The sequence below is a fragment of the Lemur catta genome, chromosome 8, assembly GCF_020740605.2.
Source record: "Lemur catta isolate mLemCat1 chromosome 8, mLemCat1.pri, whole genome shotgun sequence".
Lineage (NCBI taxonomy): Eukaryota > Metazoa > Chordata > Mammalia > Primates > Lemuridae > Lemur > Lemur catta.
The window spans coordinates 294,447-318,668 of record NC_059135.1 but is presented as its reverse complement, the minus strand read 5'-3'; the positions used below and the strand labels follow the sequence as shown (position 1 = coordinate 318,668).

Below are 24,222 nucleotides of genomic sequence, written 5' to 3'. Positions count from 1 at the left end.
ACGTGGAGATCCTGATGCCAGTTATTGGTCAAAGGGGTATGAAAATATTTCCATTTTGGTCTTTTAACCCTAAAGGCAGATAGAGTTTACCTCCAGTGATTCAGTGTGTATAGAGAGGTACACAGGAGGTGTTTCTAAACGCACTGTCATGTAATGTTAACCGGAGTGTCAGGGACTCAGAGTTGTCCTAGAAGTTGTGGTTAGAAGAGCTTAAGGTGAAAGCTTCGGTTTTCCCTTCGTCTCGTCCATTTTTGTCCCACTCTTTACAAGCGAGCAGGTTATGTGTACATTTTGTGGCTGTGACAAAGTTTGTGCCTGGGGAAAATGTTTGTAAATTATTAATTTTTGTGTAGTAATTTATTTTAAGCTGAAAAGTGAATGATGATTACAATCCAGAGAATCTGAAAACAGTCTTACTCTTTATGAATATTGCGTGTACTCAAGTGTACAGCCCCCCCCCAAAAAAAAATTGTTCTGAGAACATTTAGATTGTTTCCAGACAGCTTAATCTTGATCCCCACGGAGAAAGCATGCTACTTCTTCGTGTCATTGTTTGAGTTGCTGAGGACTGGTGCTTAGAGTTGTTTTTTTTTTTTTTCCTTTCTCTGTCTCTCTCTCTCTCTGAGCCTACACTCAGGTGATCTTATGTTGATATCAGATTCAGAAAACTTAAAATGAAGGCTTCAGGAGCAAAAATGTTCTGACCTTGCCTTGTCTGCCTGCATCTTGTACCAACCCCTCCCTGAAGCCAGCCATAAAAACCAGAATCCCTCTACCCAAGGCAGGTTGTACAGCCCAGAACCCCTGTTTTTCTGAAAGCTAGCCTCAAAACCCAAACTTAGTCTATGTAAAATGGCCATGAAGTAATTATCTGACCTGCTTTGTTCTTACTTTGTTTTACTGTAAAACCCCATGCCAGAAAGGGCTTTGCCGCCCTGCGGCCCAAAAGGGAGGAAGGCACACTGGAGAGAGGCCGAGCAGAATCTAAATGTAAAAGCCTTGCTGGTTCTGCCACTTGGCCTGTTAGAATGACCGCACCCACTTTTGGGCCAGTCATTTCTACTGCACTGGCCATGCTTTCAACATAAATAATGGGCAGTTTCCCCTGCACCTTTGAGTGTACGTTCTGAAGGTGTCCATGCATAAGTTTTATTCCTTTTTCCTAGTAACCTTCTCAGCAGTAAATTCTCAACAGGTCTTCACGGGGACCTTTTTGGGCCTTTGCTCCCCGACTTTGGGGACCAGAGACACTTTGATGTCAATAAATTCTGTTTCGGGACGTGACATTTTGGAAGGATCTAACGAACTGATGGGATGTTGTAAAATGTCTACTACATTTATAACATTTAAAAGTGATGTCATATTTGCTGACTAAGTCTTACTGAAGGACTTACTTGCTTTTCTCGGTAAAATTTACGAGTTTAACATTGAAAAGCCAGTAACTTAAACGATATTTTAATCCCTGTTCCATGTTACAGATCTAATTTACAGGGTACAAAAATGGCAAACAGAAAAGTAACTTAAACGAATAGCTGGAATCTACGTAAACTGCTAAGGTAAATGAATAGATAAGATAAAGTAGGTAAATACAAATGAATAAAATTTTCCTATATTTTAAAATCTTAAAGTCATTATGTTAATTTAAAAGAGATACTCATAAAATGTTTGGATCGTTTATAAGGTAAAAGACTACCACATTGGTTCTTAAACATAAGCTTAAAGCTTGTACCTTGTTATCTTTGTATTTAGGAATGCCAATAAAATGGGTGACTAACACTTCAAAGTTACTTTAACTTCTTAGGTTTTTGTAAGAGTTGACGTGATCATCTGTATATGTGTGTAATTAAAACTTGTAGATGAAAGGAAAATAATTCCATACAAAATTTTATAATGAAAATATCATAAGGTATAAGTATTTTGTGAAAAGATGAATTTGTCTAATTCACTGATCTTTGAAAGTAAACTTCAGTATGTCAATGGTCATTAAGAATTAAGTGGATGTGAAAGTTAAAGGTCATAAAAGTTTGGTCATAGATGCCATCTCTCTGACATATCTTGGCCAAAAGGGGTACTTGCGAACTAAAGTAAAATTTTGAGGCTCACCCTCCCCCAACAGTGCCGCAGCTGCCTATAACCTGCAAGCCGCTGCTTCCAGATGGCCCACCTCTTCAGGCCAAAGGGATGTGTACCTGCCACGTATTGATTTATGACTTTACCTAGAGGCCTCTTGGGCGTGGTTTGAGGTCATGAGTCTCAAATTTGGCTCAGATTAAATCTCTTTCAAATTATGTTACGGAGTTTGGTTTCTTTTCCATTGACAAGATTGACGCCTGGGCGTGGGGCTCGGGGAAGACTCAGGACCACCGAAGGAGCAGCCCGAACATGGCCCCGGGTACTGGCACAGCCCCTTTGGGTCCTCGGACACCGAGCTTCTCCTTTGGTGGGACTGGTGGTTCGTCCCGAGCGCCGTTTTTGGTTGATGTTCTTGGTTTACTCTGAGCCGGTTCTTTTCCTAGGAATTGTTTGGGATCCTAACTTAGATTTGGAGGTGCATCCTAAAGGGTCTTCTCCCTTGTCTTTTTATCCTAAAATTAATCTCAATTGGCTTTGCTGTGCATTTTTGAAAGAGGAAACTGAACTGTCTTGATGGTAGATAAATGAGAGACTGAGTTCCTCAGCTCCGAAGAGAAGGGGCAACCTTACTCCTCCCAGCCTTGGGAGACCCGGGCGACCGGGGTCCCGGGTGGGAGTTGCCTGGGGCGATTCCCCGAGGCGCGAGTGGCCCCATAGGGATCCCCCACACACGTTAATTAAAAGAAGGCTCTTCCAGGAAACGCATATAAGAGCTGATCACTCGGCGTTTGGAGCCCTCTCGGAGGTGCTTGACCTCCGAGAGAGAAACCTGAGACACCTAAGAGGGTGGGAGCGACTCAGTGGTGAGACCTTGAGGAGCCCCACCCACAAGCAGCACACTCTGATCCACGACACCAAACCCCGTGTTACAGTTCGGTTGCTTCTTTTAAAGAAAAAATGGGACATCCTTTAAAATTGAGGAAAGACAAGGGAGAATGACCCCAATGGGGCACCGCAGTTGGTGTGTGGTACCTCTACTTTGCAAGTAGTTCTTTAAATGAAAAGAATGGAAGGCATGCCAGGTGCTGCTAGGGCTCCAGCTGGTTATAGCTAATGCTTGTGCACAAGTTTTTACGAAAGGGCAAATTACATCCAGGAAAATTCAGAGCTGAAACGGTCGACCTACCGCACTATAGAGTTGAAGTGTCTCGAGCTATTTCTCTCTCTTCTTTTCTGGCTACTCTAAACCCTGCTACGTTTTTCTGTTGATGTCCAGATAACTCATTCTTTACGGCATTTACAATGGAAAGGCTACGTGGAGATCCTGATGCCAGTTATTGGTCAAAGGGGTATGAAAATATTTCCGTTTTGGTCTTTTAACCCTAAAGGCAGATAGAGTTTACCTCCACTGATTCAGCATCTATAGAGAGGTACACAGAAGGTGTTTGTAAACGCACTGTCATGTAATGTTAACCCGACCCTCAGGGACTCAGAGTTGTCCTATAAGTTGTTAGAAGAGCTTAAGGTGAGTGCTTCGGTTTTCCCTTGGTCTCATCCATTTTTGTCCCACTCTTTACAAGCGAGCCAGTTATGTGTACATTATGTGGCTGTAACAAAGTCTGTGCCTGGGGAAAAAGTTTCTAAATTATTAATTTTTGTGTAGTCATTTATTTTAAGATGAAAAGTGAATGATGATTACAATCCAGAGGATCTGAAAACAGTCTTACTCTTTATAAATATTTCCTGTACTCATGTACACCCCCCCCAAAAAAAATTGTTCTGAGACCATTTGGATTATTTTCCAGACAGCTTAATCTTGATCCTCATGGAAAAAGCATGATACTTCTTTGCATCATTGTTTGATTTGCTGAGGACTGGCGCTGAGAGGTTTTTTTTTTCCCCCCTCCCTCTCTGTCTCTCTCTCTCTGTCAGTCTACACTCAGGTGATCTTATGTTGATATGGGATTCAGAAAACTGAAAACGAAGCCTTCAGGAGCAAAAATGTTCTGACCTTGCTTTGTCTGCCTGCCTCTTGTACCAATGCCTCCCTGAAGCCGGCCATAAAAACCAGAATCCCTCTACCCAAGGCAGGTCATACAGCCCAGAACCCCTTTTTTTCTGAAAGCTAGCCTTAAAACCCAAACTTAGTCTATGTAAAATGGCCATGAAGTAATTATCTGACCTGCTTTGTTCTTTGTTTTACCGTAAAACCCCGTGCCAGAAAGGGCCTTGCCACCCTGCAGCCCAGAAGGGAGGAAGGCACACTGGAGAGAGGCCAAGCAGAATCTAAATGTAAAAGCCTTGCTGGTTCTGCCGATCGGCCTGTTAGAATGAGTGCACCCACTTTTGGGCCAGTCATTTCTACTGCACTGTCCATGCTTTAAACATAAATAATGGACGGTTTCCCCTGCACCTTTGAGTGTTCGTTCTGAAGGTGTCCTTGCATAAGTTTTAATCCTTTGTCCTAGTTAATCTTCACGGCAGTAAATTCTCAACAGGTCTTCATGGGGACCTTTTGGGGGCCTTTGCTCCCAGACTTTGGGAACCAGAGACACTTTGATCCCTGTGATATCAATAAATTCTGTTTGGGGACATGACGTTTTGGAGGGATCTAACGAACTAATGGGATGTTCTAAAAAGTCTACTACGTTCATAACATTTAAAAATGATGTGTCATTTGTTTACTAAGTCTTATTGAAGTACTTACTTGCTTTTCTCAGTAAGATTTACGAGTTTAAGATTGAAAAGCCAAGGCCAGGCATGGTGGCTCACGCCTGTAATCCTAGCCCTCTGGGAGGCCGAGGTGGGTGGATTGCTTGAGGTCAGGAGTTGGAGACCAGCCTGAGTGAGACCCCGTCTCTACTAAAAATAGAAATAAATTATCTGAACAAATAAAAATATATATAGAAAAAATTAGCCAGGCATAGTGGCACATGCCTGTAGTCCCAGCTACTCAGGAGGCTGAGGCAGTAGGATCGCTTAAGCCCAGGAGTTTGAGGTTGCTCTTAGCTAGGCTGATGCCACAGCACTCACTCTAGCCCGGGCAACAAAGTGAGACTCTGTCTCAAAAAAAAAAAAAAAGATTGAAAGGCCAGTAACTTAAACTATATTTTAATCCCTGTTCCATGTTACAGATCTAATTTACAGGGTACAAAAATGGCAAACAGAAAAGTAATTTAAACGAATAGCTGGAATCTAAGTAAACTGCTAAGGTAAATGAATAGATAAGATAAAGTAGGTAAATACAAATGAATAAAATTTTCCTATAATTGAAAATCTTAAAGTCATTATGTTAATAAAAAAGAGATAATCGGAAAATATTTGGCTCGTTTGTAAGGTAAAAGACTACAACATTGGTTCTTAAACATAAGTTTAAAGCTTATACCCTGTTATCTTTGTATTTAGGAATGCCAATGAAATGGGTGACTAGTGCTTCAAAGTTACTTTAACTTCCTAGGTTTTTCTAAGAGTTGATGTGATCATCTGTATATGTGTGTAATTAAAACTTGTAGACGAAAGGAAAATAATTCCATACAAAACTTTTTAATGAAAATACCATAAGATACAAGTATTTTGTGAAAAGATGATTTTGTCTAATTCACTGATCTTTGAAACTAAACTTCAATATGTCAGTGGTCATAGGAAATTAAGTGGATATAAAAGTTAAAGGTCATAAAAGTTTGGCCATATATGCTGTCCCTCTGACATATCTTGGCCAAAAGGGGGGGACTTGTGAACTAAAATAAAATTTAAAGGCTTCCCCCCCCACACATACACCACTGCCGCCACCTATAACCTGCGATCCCCTGCCCACTTCGAGATGGCCCACCTCTTTGGGCCAAACCGATATGTGCCTCACACATATTGATTTATGACTTTACCTATGACCCCTGTCTCCCTGAAATGTATAAAACCAAAGTACAACATACCAGCCACAGCGAGTCCACTTGCTCAAGGCCTCTTGGGCGTGGCTTGGGGTCATAAGCCTCAAATTTGGCTTGGATTAAATCTCCTTCAAATTATGTTACGGAGTTTGGTTTCTTTTCCATTGACAAGATTGATGCCCGGGCGCTGGGCTCGGAGAAGACTCAGGACCACCAAAGGAGCAGCCCGAACTCGGCGCCGGGTACTGGCACGGCCCCTTTGGGCCTTCCAACTCGGAGCTTCTCCTTTGGTGGGACTGGTGGGTCGTCCCACGTGCCGTTTTTGGTTGATGTTCTTGGTTTACTCTGAGCCGGTTCTTTTCCTAGGAATTGTTGTTTGGGATCCTAACTTAGATTTGGAGGTGCATCCTAAAGGGTCTTCTCCGTTGTCTTTTTATCCTAAAATTAATCTCAATTGGCTTTGCTGTGCATTTTTGAAAGAGGAAACTGAACTGTCTTGATGGTAGATAAATGAGAGACTGAGTTCCTCAGCTCCGAAGAGAAGGGGCAACTTTACTCCTCCCAGCCTTGGGAGACACGGGTGACCGGGGGTCCCGGGTGGGAGTTGCCTGGGGCGATTCCCCAAGGCGCGAGTGGCCCCATAGGGAACCCCCACACACGTTAATTAAAAGAAGGCTCTTCCAGGAAACGCATATAAGAGCTGATCACTCGGCGTTTGGAGCCCTCTTGGAGGTACTAGACCTCCGAGAGAGAAACCTGAGACACCTAAGAGGGTGGGAGCGACTCACTCAGTGGTGAGACCTTGAGGAGCCCCACCCACAAGCAGCACACTCTGATCCACAACACCAAACCCCGTGTTACAGTTCGGTTGCTTCTTTTAAAGAAAAAATGGACATCCTTTAAAATCGAGGAAAGACAAGGGAGAATGACCCCCATGGGGCACCGCAGTTGGTGTGTGGTGCCTCTACTTTGCAAGTAGTTCTGGAAATGAAAAGAGTGGAAGGCATGCCAGGTGTTGGTAGGGCTCCAGCTGGTTATAGCTAATGCTTGTGCACAAGTTTTTACGAAAGGGCAAATTACATCCAGGAAAATTCAGAGCCGAAACGGTCGACCTACCGCGCTATAGAGTTGAAGTGTCTCGAGCTATTTCTCTCTCTTTTCTGGCTAGTCTAAACCCTGCTAAATTTTTCTGTTGATGTCCAGATAACTCACTGTTTACGGCATTTACAATGGAAAGGCTACGTGGAGATCCTGATGCCAGTTATTGGTCAAAGGGGTATGAAAATATTTCCGTTTTGGTCTTTTAACCCTAAAGGCAGATAGAGTTTACCTCCACTGATTCAGCGTCTAGAGAGAGGTACACAGAAGGTGTTTGTAAACGCACTGTCATGTAATGTTAACCCGACCCTCAGGGACTCAGAGTTGTCCTATAAGTTGTTAGAAGAGCTTAAGGTGAGTGCTTCGGTTTTCCCTTGGTCTTGTCCATTTTTGTCCCACTGTTTACAAGCGAGCCGGTTATGTGTACATTGTGTGGGTGTGACAAAGTTTGTGCCTGGGGAAAACGTTTGTAAATTATTAATTTTTGTGTAGTCATTTATTTTAAGATGAAAAGTGAATGATGATTACAATGCAGAGAATCTCAAAACAGTGTTACTCTTTATGAATATTGTGTGTACTCAAGTGTACAGCCCCCCCCCCCAAAAAAAATTGTTTGGAGAACATTTAGATTGTTTTCCAGACAGCTTAATCTTGATCCTCACGGAGAAAGCATGCTACTTCTTTGTGTCATTGTTTGAGTTGCTGAGGACTGGTGCTTAGAGTTGTTTTTTTTTCCCTCTCTCTCTCTGAGCCTACACTCAGGTGATCTTATGTTGATATGGTATTCAGAAAACTTAACTTAAAACGAAGGCTTCAGGAGCAAAAACATTCTGAGCTTGCCTTGTCTGGCTGCCTCTTGTACCAATCCCTCCCTGAAACCAGCCGTAAAAACCAGAATCCTTCTACCCAAGGCAGGTCGTACAACCCAGAACCCCTATTTTTCTGAAAGCTAGCCTCAAAACCCAAACTTAGTCTATGTAAAATGGCCATGAAGTAATTGTCTGACCTGGTTTGTTCTTACTGTGTTTTACTGTAAAACCCCGTGCCAGAAAGGGCCTTGCTGCCCAGAAGGGAGGAAGGCACACTGGAGAGAGGCCGAGCAGAATCTAAATGTAAAAGCCTTGCTGGTTCTGCCACTCGGCCTGTTAGAATGAGCGTACCCCCTTTTGGGCCAGTCATTTCTACTGCACTGTCCATGCTTTCCACATAAATAATGGACAGTTTCCCCTGCACCTTTGAGTGTTTGTTCTGAAGGTGTGCATGCATAAGTTTTAATCCTTTCTCCTAGTAGCCTTCTCGGCAGTAAATTCTCAACAGGTCTTCACGGGGACCTTTTTGGGCCTTGCTCCCAGACTTTGGGGACCAGAGACACTTTGATCCCTGTGATGTCAATAAATTCTGTTTTGGGACGTGACGTTTTGGAAGGATCTAACGAACTGATGGGATGTTCTAAAATGTCTACTACGTTTATAACATTTAAAAGTGATGTCATATTTGTTTACTAATTCTTACTGAAGGACTTACTTGCTTTTCTCGGTAAAATTTACAAGTTTAAGATTGAAAAGCCAGTAACTTAAATGATATTTTTCTCCTTGTTCCATGTTATAGATCTAATTTACAGGGTACAAAAATGGCAAACAGAAAAGTAACTTAAACGAATAGCTGGAATCTACGTAAACTGCTAAGGTAAATGAATAGATAAGATAAAGTAGGTAAATACAAATGAATAAAATTTTCCTATATTTTAAAATCTTGAAGTCATTATGTTAATTTAAAAGAGATACTCATAAAAAGTTTGGATCGTTTATAAGGTAAAAGACTACAACATTGGTTCTTAAACATAAGCTTAAAGCTTATACCTTGTTATCTTTGTACTTAGAAATGCCAATGGGCCAATTCAAAATGGGCGACTAACACTTCAAAGTTACTTTAACTTTCTAGGTTTTTCTAAGAGTTGACGTGATCATCTGTATATGTATGTAATTAAAACTTGTAGATGAAAGGAAAATAATTCCATACACAATTTTTTAATGAAAATATCATAAGATATAGTATTTTGTGAAAAGATGATTTTGTCTAATTCACTGATCTTTGAAAGTAAACTTCAGTATGTCAATGGTCATTAAAAATTAAGTGGATGTGAAAGTTAAAGGTCATAAAAGTTTGGCCATAGATGCCATCTCTCTGACATATCTTGGCCAAAAGGGGTACTTGCGAACTAAAATAAAATTTTGATGCTCACCCTCCCCCAACACTGCCACCACTGCCTATAACCTGCAAGCCCCTTGTTCCGGATGGCCCACCTCTTCAGGCCAAAGGGATGTGTACCTGCCACGTATTGATTTATGACTTTACCTAGAGGCCTCTTGGGCGTGGTTTGAGGTCATGAGTCTCAAATTTGGCTCAGATTAAATCTCTTTCAAATTATGTTACGGAGTTTGGTTTCTTTTCCATTGACAAGATTGACGCCTGGGCGTGGGGCTCGGGGAAGACTCAGGACCACCGAAGGAGCAGCCCGAACGCGGCGCCGGGTACTGGCAAGGCCCCTTTGGGCCCTCCGACTCGGAGCTTCTCCTTTGGTGGGGGACTGGTGTGTCGTCCCGAGCGCCATTTTTGGTTGATGGTCTTGGTTTACTCTGGACCGGTTCTTTTCCTAGGAATTGTTGTTTGGGATCCTAACTTAGATTTGGAGGTGCATCCTAAAGGGTCTTCTCCCTTGTCTTTTTATCCTAAAATTAATCTCAATTGGCTTTGCTGTGCATTTTTGAAAGAGGAAACTGAACTGTCTTGTTGGTAGATAAATGAGAGACTGAGTTCCTCAGCTCCGAAGAGAAGGGGCAACCTTACTCCTCCCAGCCTTGGGAGACCTGGGCGACCGGGGTCCCGGGTGGGAGTTGCCTGGGGCGATTCCCTGAGGCGCGAGTGGCCCCATAGGGAACCCCCCCCACACACATTAATTAAAAGAAGGCTCTTCCAGGAAACGCATATAAGAGCTGATCACTCAGCGTTTGGAGCCCTCTCGGAGGTGCTAGACCTCCGAGAGAGAAACCTGAGACACCTAAGAGGGTGGGAGCGACTCAGTGATGAGACCTTGAGGAGCCCCACCCACAAGCAGCACACTCTGATCCATGACACCAAACCCTGTGTTACAGTTCGGTTGCGTCTTTTAAAGAAAAAATGGGACATCATTTAAAATCGAGGAAAGACAAGGGAGAGTGACCCCCATGGGGCACCGCAGTTGGTGTGTGGTGCCTCTACTTGCAAGTAGTTCTGGAAATGAAAAGAGTGGAAGGCATGCCAGGTGTTGGTAGGGCTCCAGCTGGTTATAGCTAATGCGTGTGCACAAGTTTTTACAAAAGGGCAAGTTACATCCAGGAAAATTCAGAGCCGAAACGGTCGACCTACCGCACTATAGAGTTGAAGTGTCTCGATCTATTTCTCTCTCTTCTTTTCTGGCTACTCTAAACCCTGCTACGTTTTTCTGTTGATGTCCAGATAACTCATTCTTTACGGCATTTACAATGGAAAGGCTACGTGGAGATCCTGATGCCAGTTATTGGTCAAAGGTTTATGAAAATATTTCCGTTTTCGTCTTTTAACCCTAACGGCAGATAGAGTTTACCTCCACTGATTCAGCGTCTATAGAGAGGTACACAGAAGGTGTTTGTAAATGCACTGTCATGTAATGTTAACCCGACCCTCAGGGACTCAGAGTTGTCCTACAAGTTGTGGTTAGAAGAGCTTAAATTGAAAGCTTCTGTTTTCTCTTGGTCTCGTCCATTTTTGTCACACTCTTTACAAGCGAGCCAGTTATGTGTACATTATGTGGCTGTAACAAAGTTTGTGCCTGGGGAAAACGTTTGTAAATTATTAATTTTTGTGTAGTCATTTATTTTAAGATGAAAAGTGAATGATGATTACAATCTAGAGGATCTGAAAACAGTCTTACTCTTTATAAATATTGCGGGTACTCAAGTACACCCCCCCAAAAAAAAGAATTGTTCTGAGACCATTTGGATTCTTTTCCAGACAACTTAATCTTGATCCTCATGCAAAAAGCATGCTACTTCTTTGTAGCATTGTTTGAGGTGCTGGGGACTGGCACTGAGAATTTTTTTTTTTTTTCTCTCTCTCAGTCTACACTCAGGTGATCTTATGTTGATATGGGATTCAGAAAACTTAAAACGAATGCTTCAGCAGCAAAAATGTTGTGACCTTGCCTCGTGTGCTTGCTTCTTATACCAATCCCTCCCTGAAGCTGGCCATAAAAACCAGAACCCCTTTTTTTTGAAAGTGTTAAAGCTGGTTCCCCTCATCCCCAGGAACAGAAAGACAGAGTCACTGAGGCTGCAAAAAGGCAAAGGAGTTTTATTGACTAGGTTGAGCTGGGGTCCAAGCCCTGAGCACCAATGCCGTGGTCTCTTTCCCTGGGCAGGGACCCTGCTCCCGGGGGGTGAATGTCTTTTGTACTTTTCAGCAGATTACATGCACAGGGTATACCATCCCCCCTCCCTCCCTCCCTCCCTTAATTCATTTGCTCCTTCAAAAGTGGCTGATTGTCTTGGCTCCTGATTGGTTGGTTTTCAAGCCGTGGGACTGGCTTCTGATTATGCCTTGCCCTTCTTATCTGGTTAATTGGTTGGAAGGCCCAGGGACTCTCCAGCCCTTTATCAGGAAGTAACTTACAGTTATCTCCCCCCCGCCTGTCGAGTCCATCTCGGCTTCACTTAAGCTAGGTCAGCAAGCCATATTTACAGAAGCAATTAGCATCCATTAGAATCAAGGAGAGCACACTTTTTTTTTTTTTAAACAACTCCTGTTCTTCAAAAGCTAGACTTAAAACCCAAACTTAGTCTATGTAAAATGGCCCTGAAGTAATTATCTGACCTGCTTTGTTCTTTCTTTGTTTTACCATAAAACCCCATGCCAGAAAGGGCAGAGGCCAAGCAGATTCTAAATGTAAAAACCTTGCTGGTTCTGCCACTCGGCCTGTTAGAATGAGCGCACCCACTTTTGGGCCAGTCATTTCTACTGCACTGTCCATGCTTTCAACATAAATAATGGACAGTTTCCCCTGCACCTTTGAGTGTTCGTTCTGAAGGTGTGCATGCATAAGTTTAATTCTTTTCTCCTAGTAACCTTCTCGGCAGTAAATTCTCAACAGGTCTTCACGGGGACATTTTGGGGGCATTTGCTCTCAGACTTTGGGGACCAGAGACACTTTGATGTCAATAAATTCTGTTTCGGGACGTTACATTTTGGAAGGATCTAATGAACTAATGGGATGTTCTAAAACATCTACTACATTTATAGCATTTTAAAGTGATGTCATATTTGTTTACTAAGTCTTACTGAAGGACTTACTTGCTTTTTTGGGTAAGATTTGCGAGTTTAAGATTGAAAAGCCAATAACTTAAACTATATTTTAATCCCTGTTCTGTGTTACAGATCTAATTTACAGGGTACAAAAATGGCAAACAGAAAAGTAACTTAAATGAATAGCTAGAATCTATGTAAACTGCTAAGGTAAATGAATAGATAAGATAAAGTAGGTAAATACAAATGAATAAAATTTTCCTATAATTGAGAATCTTAAAGTCATTATGTTAATTTAAAAGAGATAATCATAAAAAGTTTGGATCGTTTATAAGGTAAAATACTGCAACATTAGTTCTTAAACATAAGTTTAAAGCTTATACCTTGTTAACTTTGTATTTAGGAATGCCAATAAAATGGGCGACGTTAACACTTCAAAGTTACTTTAACTTTCTAGGTTTTTCTAAGAGTTGACGTGATCATCTGTATATGTATGTAATTAAAACTTGTAGATGAAAGGAAAATAATTCCATACAAAATTTTTTAATTAAAATATCATAAGATATAAGTATTTTGTGAAAAGATGATTTTGTCTAATTCACTGATCTTTGAAACTAAACTTCAATATGTCAATGGTCATTAAAAATTAAGTGGATGTGAAAGTTAAAGGTCATAAAGGTTTTGCCATAGATGCCATCTCTCTGACGTATCTTGGCCAAACGGGGGGGACTTGCGAACTAAAGTTTTGAGGCTCACCCCCCCCCACACACACACCGCTGCTGCCGCCTATAACCTGTGAGCTCCCGCCCGCTTCCAGATGGCCCACCTCTTTGGGCCAAACCGATGTGTGCCTCCCACATATTGATTTATGACTTTACCTATGACCCCTGTCTCCCTGAAATGTATAAAACCAAAGTAGAACATACCGGCCACAGCGAGTCCACTTGCTCAAGGCCTCTTGGGCATGATTCCGGGTCATGAGCCTCAAATTTGGCTCAGATTAAATCTCTTTCATATTATGTTACAGAGTGTGGTTTGTTTTCTGTTGACGAGATTGACGCCCGGGCGTGGGGCTTGGGGCTCAGGGAACGAAGTCGGCACCGAGTACCGGCATGGCCCCTTTGGACCTTCTGACTCCGAGCTTCTTCTCCGGTGGGGCTGGTGGGTCGTCCCGAGCACCATTTTTGTTTGATGGTTCTGAGCTGGTTCTTTTCCTAGGAATTGTTGTTTGGGATCCTAACTTAGACTTGGAGGTGCATCCTAAAGGGTCTTCTCCCTTGTCTTTTTATCCTAAAATTAAGTTTCTTTTGTTTACAAGGATTTTATGGCATTTGCTACCATAGCCTAAATGGACTAAGATAGTATCTTTCTAGCTTCATTTCCTAGTATATATCTTCTTTCTTGCATCCTTCCATGCTATGTAACGGTAATCCTGCTTCCTACAATGCATCCTAATTCCTTAGCACTTTGTACTCACATTCACAATGCAGCATTTTTTCTCTTCCCAAAATGATCTAGATAAATCCTATTTGTCTTTCAGGCCCAGCCCAAATGACACTTTGGGGCCCTAAATACCCAAATAGGAGTAACATAACTCCTCCCTCATTACTTATACTTTTATTAAAAACCAAAGGGCTTACACTTCAAAAACCTAGCTAGTTCATGTCTTAGGGAGGATGGCTTGTTATTCTGAATAGAGTATCATTATATCTCACTAAAATTTCTTTTTGCACCAAAAATAAGATTCTCAAAGTCACTCTGAGTAGTCCAGTTGCCTCAAATTTCAGTTTAAGATTATACTTGTCAGGAGGGAAAATGAGACCATAAAGTAAATCATTCAATCACCTAGTTGGCCTCAGCACTAGGAATAGGAGGACTAAGGCACAGCTGCTGCCTATAGGAACTCATATTCCACAAAGAGAAAGAGGTCAGCACACAATAACAGGGTGATGGGCTGTGAAAGCCAAGGAGACAGACACAGGAAAATGACAACCTAAAAATGCAGGAGCCAGTGAGTTAGGGAAAGTTCATAGATTAAACGATTTTATAGTAATCTATTTTCCTAAAGAACAGATGGAGGGAAAATAGGAAATGACTAACATTCTATGAGAATATGATTATTGACTAGAATGTCTGTCCCTCTAGGAGACCAACATTTAGCTTGTTGCATATTATGGAGCAATGTTTTTAATAAATGTACAGCAAACCACGTGTAATCCAACTCAATGAAAAAAAAACCAACTGAAATCTCAAGCGATTTTGAAACAGGAAGGAGAAAATTTGCAAATATAAGGTTTTCCCAGCTAAAGCAGAGAAGGCAAAACATACGCACCCTTTGGAAGGTATTAAAGAGGCTGTCACAGTCTGACTGCAAAGCAAGGTCATTGTCAGTTCTCAAATGCCCTTGGTCTCTGCCTCCAAGAAAAAAAAAAATCATTTTTTTTCTAAGTTACAATAGTCAAGCCTGTAAATAAATATTTTTAAATTTCCGAAGCTGTATCTCCCCACTAAAAGATGCTCAAAATTAAAAAAAAATAAATCAAAATATTTTTTAGCTACTTTTGTCAAAAAGCTAAATATTTTGTAAGGTCTCAATATGCATGTCGGCCCTCTCTTTATCACGCTGTAACACACCATCTCTTGGGTTTTGCCGTGACAGTAGGTAACAAGGCTTCCAGGCTCTCTTCAATGCCTCCAAGCTCCCCTTTCTCCAAACACAAAAGGAAGATGAAAACTACAAATCCCCATCTGCCCACCCTACAGTTCCTGGGAAGAGACAGTCCTCAAATTGTTCCTGCTTAGACCCCTGAAGCTTGGAGAAGGAGATGGGGACAAGTGTGGCAGCGGGTGAGGAAGGACGTCCAATGAGGGGAGAGACGCGAGAAGGGACATGGAGAGGAGGGGTCAACGGAGATAAAACAGTGAGGGGGATGAGGAGGAAGAGCAAAAAAACAGGGAGAAAGGAGTGAGGATCACAGAAGAGAGAGAAAGATAAAATGGAAGAGAAAAAGAAGAAAGGGTCAGGGTTAAAGGACGGGGAGACGGTGGCAAAGAACGTGGAAAGGCTGTCACTGGGAAGAAGGGAGGTTAAGGCGGTGCCACCTACAGGGCTTTACCCCAGCAGGTGAATGGGCTGCACGGGGAAGGGGGAACTGGACACCGAGCGGGTGGTAGCAAGGGGCTCTGGGCGAAGGCAGGAGCCTGAGGGGGATGCCTGAGCCAGGGAGCGACAGGCACGCGGGGGCGGCTGCGGCTGCTGCTTGGGCGGGCCCCGCTCCCTCACCGTGGCTGAGCCGGCCCGATCCTCGGGCGCAGCCTCTGCCCTGGGTGCGGCGGTGGCGGACCGGAGCCCGCCCCCAGGCTGAGCCAGCGCTGGGGCTCCGGGCTCAGCCCCAGCCTCGGCCTCTTTCCCTCAGAAGCCGGAAGTGCCGCGACCACAGCCGGCAGTGGAGCGGAAGCTCCGCCCCAACCGGCAGTGGAGCGCAGACTCTGCCTCGCTAGAGCCGCGCCTGCGCGTTCCTGTTTCTGTTGCTGGGTCCTGGGGTCCGTGTCACTGAGCAGCCGGAAGAGGGCAGGCTTCTAATTGTTGAAGGCCCCGGAGTGTCTGAGAGTGTCCAAGGGGGTTGTTGGGGACCTGTCACCTGGGCGCTGCTTGGTGAAGCCTGGGGGACTCCAGGGGACTGCCACAGTGGGTATGGGGAGCAGCCCTGCTCCGATGGCCAAGAAGATGAGGAGCCTGAGCTAAGACCAGGAGGGAACACTGGGTACCGACTGCCAGCCCAGGCATCTTCCATCCCATCCCTCCATCCCCCTCGCCTGTGAGAAACTGGAAACCGCATATATTGCTGATGAGAGTGAAAAATGGTGCAGCTATTGTTGAAACACTTTGGTGGTTCCTCAAAAGGTTAAGCATAGAATTACCGTATGACCCAGCAAGTCCAATTACAGGTGTGTAACCAAAAGAATTCAGAACAGAGATTCAAACTTACATTTGCATACTAATGTTCATAGCAACTGTATTCACGCTAACCAAAAGGCAGAAACAACCTAAATGTCCATCAACAGATGATAAATGGATAAAGAAAATGTGGCAAGTACACACAGAGGAATATTACTCAGCCATGAAAAGGAATGGAGTTATATGACACCTGCTACAGCATGGGTGAATCTTGGAAGCATCATGATAAATGAAATAAGCCAGGCATAAAAGGACAAATACCACTTCTTTGAAATATCTAGAATAGGCAGATTCATACAGACAAAGTATGTTAGAGGTTACCCGGGGCTGAGGGCAGAGGAAATGGGAGTTATCGCCTAATGGTTACAGAGCTTCCGGTTGGTATGATGAGAAAATTGGAAATATATATATAATGATGATGGTTGCACAGCATTGTGAATTTACTTAATGCCAGTGAACTACACTTACAAATGGTTACAGTGGCAAATTGTGTATATCAGAAGAAAAATAGGTTTAAAGTGAAATACTTTTTAAGATACATAAAAGCTGAAAGAATCAATCAGCAACACACTCTTAAAAGGCAAGAAATGTTAGACGTACTTTAGGCAGGAGAAAAATGATAATCTCATCTACCAGATGAGATTATGTTTAGAGATCTGCCCATGGTAACCAAATGGGTAGTATGTGACTTTTTTTCTTTTTAAAACGTCTTTAAAAGATAATTGACTCTTTAAACAAAAATAACAATAATGAAATTGCGGTGTATAACACATGTGTAAGTAACATGTATGACAATACCATAGAGACCCGAGGGGAAGCGATGGAAGTGTGGAGCATTCTGTATGGCTCTTACGCAGCACAGAAAGTGGTGTCATATCACTGGAAGGTAGAAACCAACGGTATTGTTTCGTATTCTATGCTGCACAGGACAGGTGCCCACACAAAGAACTAAACCATGCCCTAAAGCTAAATAACTAAAACAGTAAAACAAAAAGTTATAGCTAATGGGCCACAAAGGAAATAAGAATGAAAAAATACTCAATGCAAATGAAGTCATAAAAGAAAACAGAGCAAAGAGCTGATGAGATGAAGAGAAAATGTACAGGACATGTTTGGTGAATGGAACATGGTGGAAATGACATGGTATCAGCTTCCAGGCCCAGGACTCATGAAACCAGCAGCTTCCACTGTCTGTCTCTTGGAACATTTGCTCTGGGGGAAACCATCGCTCACATTGCCATGTGGGCTCCACCTCTTGTCATACCACTGGTGGCATTAGATTGTCATAGCATTTAAAAAGAAATATTTACAGGTAAATCTGACAAAACTACAAAAGACCTGTACTATAAAAACTGTAAACATTGCAGAGTAAAAATAAAGGAGACCTTAGCAAAGGGAGAGATACTCTTTCTTCGCAGGTCAGAAAAACACTCAGACATCAGTTCTGACCAAATTGATCTGCAGATTCAGCACAAGCCCAGTCAACATCTAAGTGTTCTCTGTTGTAGAAATTGTCAAGCTGATTCTAATATTCATGGGACATGCAAATGACATAGAATAAGTCCTCCAGAAAAAAAAAAAAAAGAACAAAGTTCGAGGACTAATACCACTCAATTTCAGGATTTTTAATAAAGCTATGGTAATCAAGACAGTGATATAAAGACAAATAGATCAATAGAACGAAATAGAGAGTTCAGAAACAGACTCACGGCCAGGTGCAGTGGCTCACTCCTGCAATCCCGGCACTCTGGGAGGCCAAGGAGGGAGGATCACTCGGGGTCAGGAGTTCGAGACCAGCCTAAGCAAGAGTGAGACCCCGTCTCTACTAAAAATAGAAAAAAAATTAGCCAGGTGTGGTGGTGGCATCTGCAGTCCCAGCTACTCAGGAGGCTGGGGCAGGAGGATCACTCAAGCCCAGGAGCTAGAGGCTGCAGGGAGCTAGGCAGACACCATGTCACTCTAGCCCAGCAACTTGAACAAGCCTCTGTCTCAAAAAAAAAAAAAAAAAAAAAAAGGAAAAGAAATAGACTCACTCATGCATGGAAAACAGATGTGTTACAGATGAGCAAAGGCCATGCAGGGGAAAAAGGATTGTCTTTTCAATAAAGTGTGCAAGAAAATGTGGCTACTCGTGTATCAAAAAAAAAATTTAACTCATTCCACATCTCATACATATACGAATTGGGCCATCAATATAAATGTAAAACTATAAACTTCCAGAAGAAAATAGAACATGTTTGTGATCTTGGGCTAGGCAAAGACATCTTAAATATAACACCTGAAGCATGGTTTTCCGAAAGAGCACGCAGAATTTTATCAAGATTTTAAACTTATATTCTTCCAAAGACACTGTTAGAGTGAAAATACCAACCATAGACTGGCAGGAAATATTTGCAAAGCCTGTACCTGACAAAGGACTTGTATCCGGAATATGTAAATAGGTCTCAAACTCAGTAATAAAAAGTAAATAACCCAATAACAAAATGAGCAAAAAATTTGGCTAGATACTTCACCAAAGAAGATGCTTAGAAGACAAGTAAGTATGCTCAATGTTATTAGTTGTGGGGGAACTGCGACTTACACCACAGTGAGAATTGCTGCACACCTGCCCGAGTGGCTGAAAGAGACTGGCAGGCCACGCAGGGCTGGCTTTGCAGGCCTGTGACCTGTGCAGTGACACAGAGCCCCTGCACGGAGGGCCCTGCGCCTTGTTTCATGCCCTCCTGTTTTCATCTTGAAATCCTTAATGATCTTAGAACAGGGAGCCCGGCGTTTTCATTTTGCCCCAGACCCAGCAAATTATATAGCCAGTCTCGACTCCACATGTTAGCAAGGATGGGGGAAAGTGGGGCTCTCATACACCGCTGGTAGGAATGTAAAATGGAACCACCACTTTGGAAAACAGTTGGGCAATGTCTTAAAAAGTTAAGTGTTTACCTCCCGTAGGACCCAGCATTCCCACGCTTAGGTGTATACCCAAGAGAAATAAAAATATATGTGAAAGATTATGTAGATTTTATGGGGATTAACTAACCAATAAAATCCCTTTTCTTTCCATTATATCTTTCATGAATAGTGAAGGCATTACAAATACTTTCTCTGTAAAAAGTTTCTCTATTATGATTGTCCCAAAGGTTACCCTGCAAATAATTACATTAGATTTTGACCTCTTATTTATGCAGTGACATTAATTAAAAGTAGAAAAGTAAAACATTTATTTATCTTAAAGCTAGTAGAGACTTAACTATCCCTTCCATAACAGGCAGAGTTTTCATTTGGGAGAAATAAACCGTTTTTACTGTGACACATACACTACTTACATTATTAACATTGGTTCCATTTTATAAAAAGTATTTTTAATTCTAAGTTGTGATTTCAGTAATGATGAATTGTACATTTTATAGCTTGCTCTAATCTTTTTACACAATTAAATTAGACCTAGCCCCAAGTTTTACCAACTTTTTAAAAACTTACCAGTCTATAACAATGACACAACTGATGAAAATGACATATCTGTGTAACGATGCAAAACTCACCATAGGTTCAAGAATAATGTACTTGTTTCATATCTGAAGATTAAACACTGTAAATTTGGGGAGGGGAAGTGTCTTTTTCTTTTTTCTTTTTTTGGAGACAAGGTCTCGCTCTGTTACCTGGGATACAGTACAGTGTTACTACCACAGCTCACTCTGTTACCTGGGATACAGTACAGTGTTACTACCACAGCTCACTGCAACTTCAAACTCCTAGGCTCAAGTGTTCCTTCTGCCTCAGGCTCTCCAGTAGCTGGGACTACAGGCACATGCCACCACACCTGGCTTTTCTCCCCCTCTCCCATTTTAGTAGAGATGGGGTTTCGCTCTTGCTCAGACTGGTCTTGAACTCCTGGCCTCAATCAGTCCTCCCTCCTTGGCTTCCCAAAGTGTTAGGATTATAGGCACAAGTCACTGCACCAGGCCTAAAATATACTGTAAGTTGTACAGTCCATTTCCTTGGTAGTTGGGAAAAAGAGCACAGGCAACAGCAGAGGACTGTCCTGGGACACTCTTCATCACACAACCAGTGACAGTTTAGTCAAAATCGCACCCAAAAGCCCAACCTTGACTAGCTATGCTCTGCCATCAATTAGAAAATGGTTACCTTTCTGAAAACCCTCAGGATAAATTTCTTTCTGGTTTTAGCATTGTGAATAATAGCTACGGTTCACCTGGGCAACAAATTTGCTTTATGGCCATCACTAAGATGTTGAGCTTGCCCTTTTATACCAAAACCCAAATTTGTGACACATCCTTAACAAGCTGTAGGAATTCATGGAAGACTTTCTCGTATTAGGTTTCCTCCTGGCTCTATTTTAGATCCTAAACTTCATTTCTCTTTTCCTCATCCTTCTCATCCCCTTCTAATATATATAGCCTTACTCTGTATCTTCTTTTCTAATTGTCCTCAAAATATTTTTGGAACAAAAGCTCTAATAAAATATACCGTGTATACTGATTGATACACATGAGGACAATGTGCACACATGCACACACATGGATTAAAAGCCAACTGAATTTTATTCTTCCTTCAGGATGATGGGGACCCTGCTTCCTGCGCTGTGTGGCTTGCGTCTTGCACCGACAGCACTGGTGACAGCGCCAGTCTCACTCTTGGCCAGTGGCAAACATTCCCATCTCTTTTGTTTCTCCATTCCTCAGCCGTTTAGAATAGGAATTAATCAATGTCTCGAAATGGGATGTTTCAAAATGTTACATTAAAGCTCAATTCCACCATTGAAAATATTTGTTATATGTTTTTCTTATTATATACATTTACTAGCCCTAAACCAAATCTAACTGTATTTTGTACAACACTTAGTACACAATCTATTTTAACAGAACTCTAAGACAAACTTTCAATGATTAGCAAACTTTATGATGTATAACCTACTAATTTTATTGAATGGATTTTCTTTCAAAATAAATTATGTAATTACATCTTTTTAAATCATATACATTTTTAAAACTTCTATTTTCATTTTAAACTCAATTATAAAATATTATCATAATAATGTACATTGTACCTGAAAAGCCCTAACCTCAGCATGATATAATTCATCCATATAACCCAAAATACTTGTACTCCCTAAATCTATTGAAATAAAAACTAAAAAAAAGGTCACAATAAAATTATATGCTTTGTCCATTTGTCAGAGAAAAATAATTAATGGTAAATACTAGGCCTTCTTTTTCAATTCTGTATGAAATTTCTCTTGATAACACTTGATAGAATTCTACTCACAACACTCAGCCAAATACACTTCTTTCTATAGTGCCAAGTGTTCAAAAACACACAGCATTCAAATAATGTAGTTTCCATGTAATTAGGATATCATTTTCAGTTTGACAATCTCGCATAGAAAAGTCTTTAGTGGAAGAAAAGAGAAATACCTAAAAAGAAACAGTTGACTTAAATGATGATGATTACTACTGAATGAACCGGTTCCCTAAAACATAGTGGAATAGGCTGTCAATGCCTGAATGTGACTGAGATGTGCACATCTGGGAACAGAAGGAAAGCTCTGCTGGCAACACAACAGTGATCCGACCAGGCAGGATAATCAATCCTTTCATTACATATCCCACCTCCTGACCCCTGTTTATCATCCACGTTCCCCAACAGGCTTCTGTGCCATCCACTTACTCCTCCTTTAAAATTTTTCATTTAGAAATTACTCATACAAGGAAGTATTTTAAAATATGTGCAGTTTGAAGAATAAAAGAAACACCAGAGAAACCACCACCTCGCCTCAGAAAGAGCAGAAGCTCCTTGGATAGGCCCCTCCTGCTGGCTCCCGCCACCACCACCAGTGTCCTTAATCCTGTGGTAACCATCTCCCCGTTTTTGTCTTCATACCGTTGGGTCCTGTGTATGTGCATTCCTTAAAAACACTTTGCTCTGTGCTGCCGGTTTTTGAGCTTTACAGAAATGGAGTCATTCTCCAAGTATTCTTTGGTAATTTGATTCCTTTCTTTGACATTACATTTTTGCAATTAATCCATATTGATGTGTGAGGCGACAGTTTATTTTTATTGTAGTGTAATAGCCTTTTATATAAACATATGACTATCTGTTCTGCTGCTAATGATCCTTTGTTGTTTCTATATTCTGCTGCTGGTGTTACAGTTGCTCTGGCCTAATTATTTTTCACAAATTGAATGTTATTTTTATATTTTATAGTTCATGCTTTAATTTTAACCACACTTATCAACTTTGCTCCTTATTCATTCTTACATTTCAGAACTTTCATTTGGGATCATTTTTTTTCTACCTAATGTAAACCATTAAGAATTTCTTTTCTCTCAGACTTTGTCTAAAAAAGCCTTATTTCAATTTCTTACTTGAAAGGTAAGTAATTCTAGGCTGAGAGTTAATATCTCTCAAGACATATTGAAGCTATTGTTCCAGTCATTTGAATTCCAGTGCTGCAGTTAAGAAGTCAGTCATGAGTCTAACTACCACACCTTTATAAATGATGTCTTTTCAAAAATCTATTGTCTGTATTTAAGGTTTTCTCTTTCCCTCTAGTAAATTCTGCAGTTTTCACTATAATATGGCTAAATGTGGATGGATATCCTTTTGATTTGTTCTGCACTGGGCTTCCTGGATTGAGTACTAGTATCTTTTACCCAATATCTCTATAAATAGTGATTCTTCCTCATTTCCTGTATTATCTCCTTCTAGAACCACAGATATATAGATCTGTCAGTGAACTCGTATCCAGCACATATGAAGAACTCTATAACACTTCAGTAAGAATGCTGAAATAAACCAACTCACTAAGAAATGGGCAAAGGAACTGAACAGACACTTTGTGAAAGAAGATATCATTGGTCAATAGGCACATTAAAAGGTGCTTACATCAGGAAAATGCAAACTTAAACTTTGTGAGATGCCACTAACAAACCCACTGGAATGACACAAATTTTATAAGATGGACAATACCAGGTGTAGAAAACTTGGAATTCTCATATACTGCTGGTGGAAATGTAAACTCTTCACTTTGGATAACAGTTGTGCTGTTTCTAATAAAGTTAAACATACATTTATCATATGGCCTAGTGATTCCACTCTTAGATATTTATCCCAATACACGCCTATACCTGTACATAAAAGCACACTCTATCTTATGTCATAATAACCCCCAAATGTCCCTTCAGCAGCTAAACGGATTTTAAAAATCATGGTATATATATATATATATGCACACAATGGACTACTACTCAGCAATGAAAAAGAATGAACCACTAACATCCTTAAGCAGATGAATCTCAAAACATGTTGATCAAAAAAGCCAATCATGAAAAGTAATACACTGTATAATTCCACTTATATAAAATTCCAAAGCAGGCAAAGCTCATCACTGTGACAGCCAATTGGTGATGGAGTGGGGCTGGAGGGCAGGGTGGGCTGGCCACACAGGAGCACAGGGAACTTCCTGTATCTTGAATGAGACGGTGGTGACACAGAGGCACCGATTTACAGACAAAGTAAGAAAAATGACTTCCTCGAGAAAACACAGCCAGTTAATAGGAGAGCAATATTAGCATTAGTCTCGGTCTATTAACATTTTCAAGCTTTCTCTCAGAAGGACAAACTGGCTTCAGGAAAAGAGCTCACGTGCACCCAGCATGTAACAAACACTGCTGGAGACAGCTGGGTGAGGGCCACATGCCAGCCACACGCGACAGAGACCCCTGCCTCACAGAGACCACACACCGGTGGGAAGAGGTTTCACGGCAGAGGCCAAAGAACACTATGGCACTGCCAACAAGCAATTCAACCACATGGTCTGCTACAGGGGCCCCTAAAGTATCTCCCACAAGAGTTCTTAAGACTTTTAAGTTTAAAGTC

At 41.5% G+C, this 24,222-nt stretch overlaps 3 long non-coding RNA genes across 7 annotated transcripts in view; all 3 read left to right on the top strand.

The window, feature by feature from the left end:
* Window positions 1–24,222, top strand: part of LOC123643719 — a 60,880-nt gene that overhangs the window by 23,904 nt on the left and 12,754 nt on the right. The gene's annotated exons all lie outside the window — the stretch shown is intronic.
* Window positions 8,701–23,417, top strand: LOC123643721. Its single transcript, XR_006736901.1, has 2 exons — window positions 8,701–8,741; window positions 23,053–23,417. It is a non-coding gene; the product is annotated as an uncharacterized LOC123643721 (long non-coding RNA).
* Window positions 14,885–21,474, top strand: LOC123643722. Its single transcript, XR_006736902.1, has 2 exons — window positions 14,885–15,218; window positions 20,900–21,474. It is a non-coding gene; the product is annotated as an uncharacterized LOC123643722 (long non-coding RNA).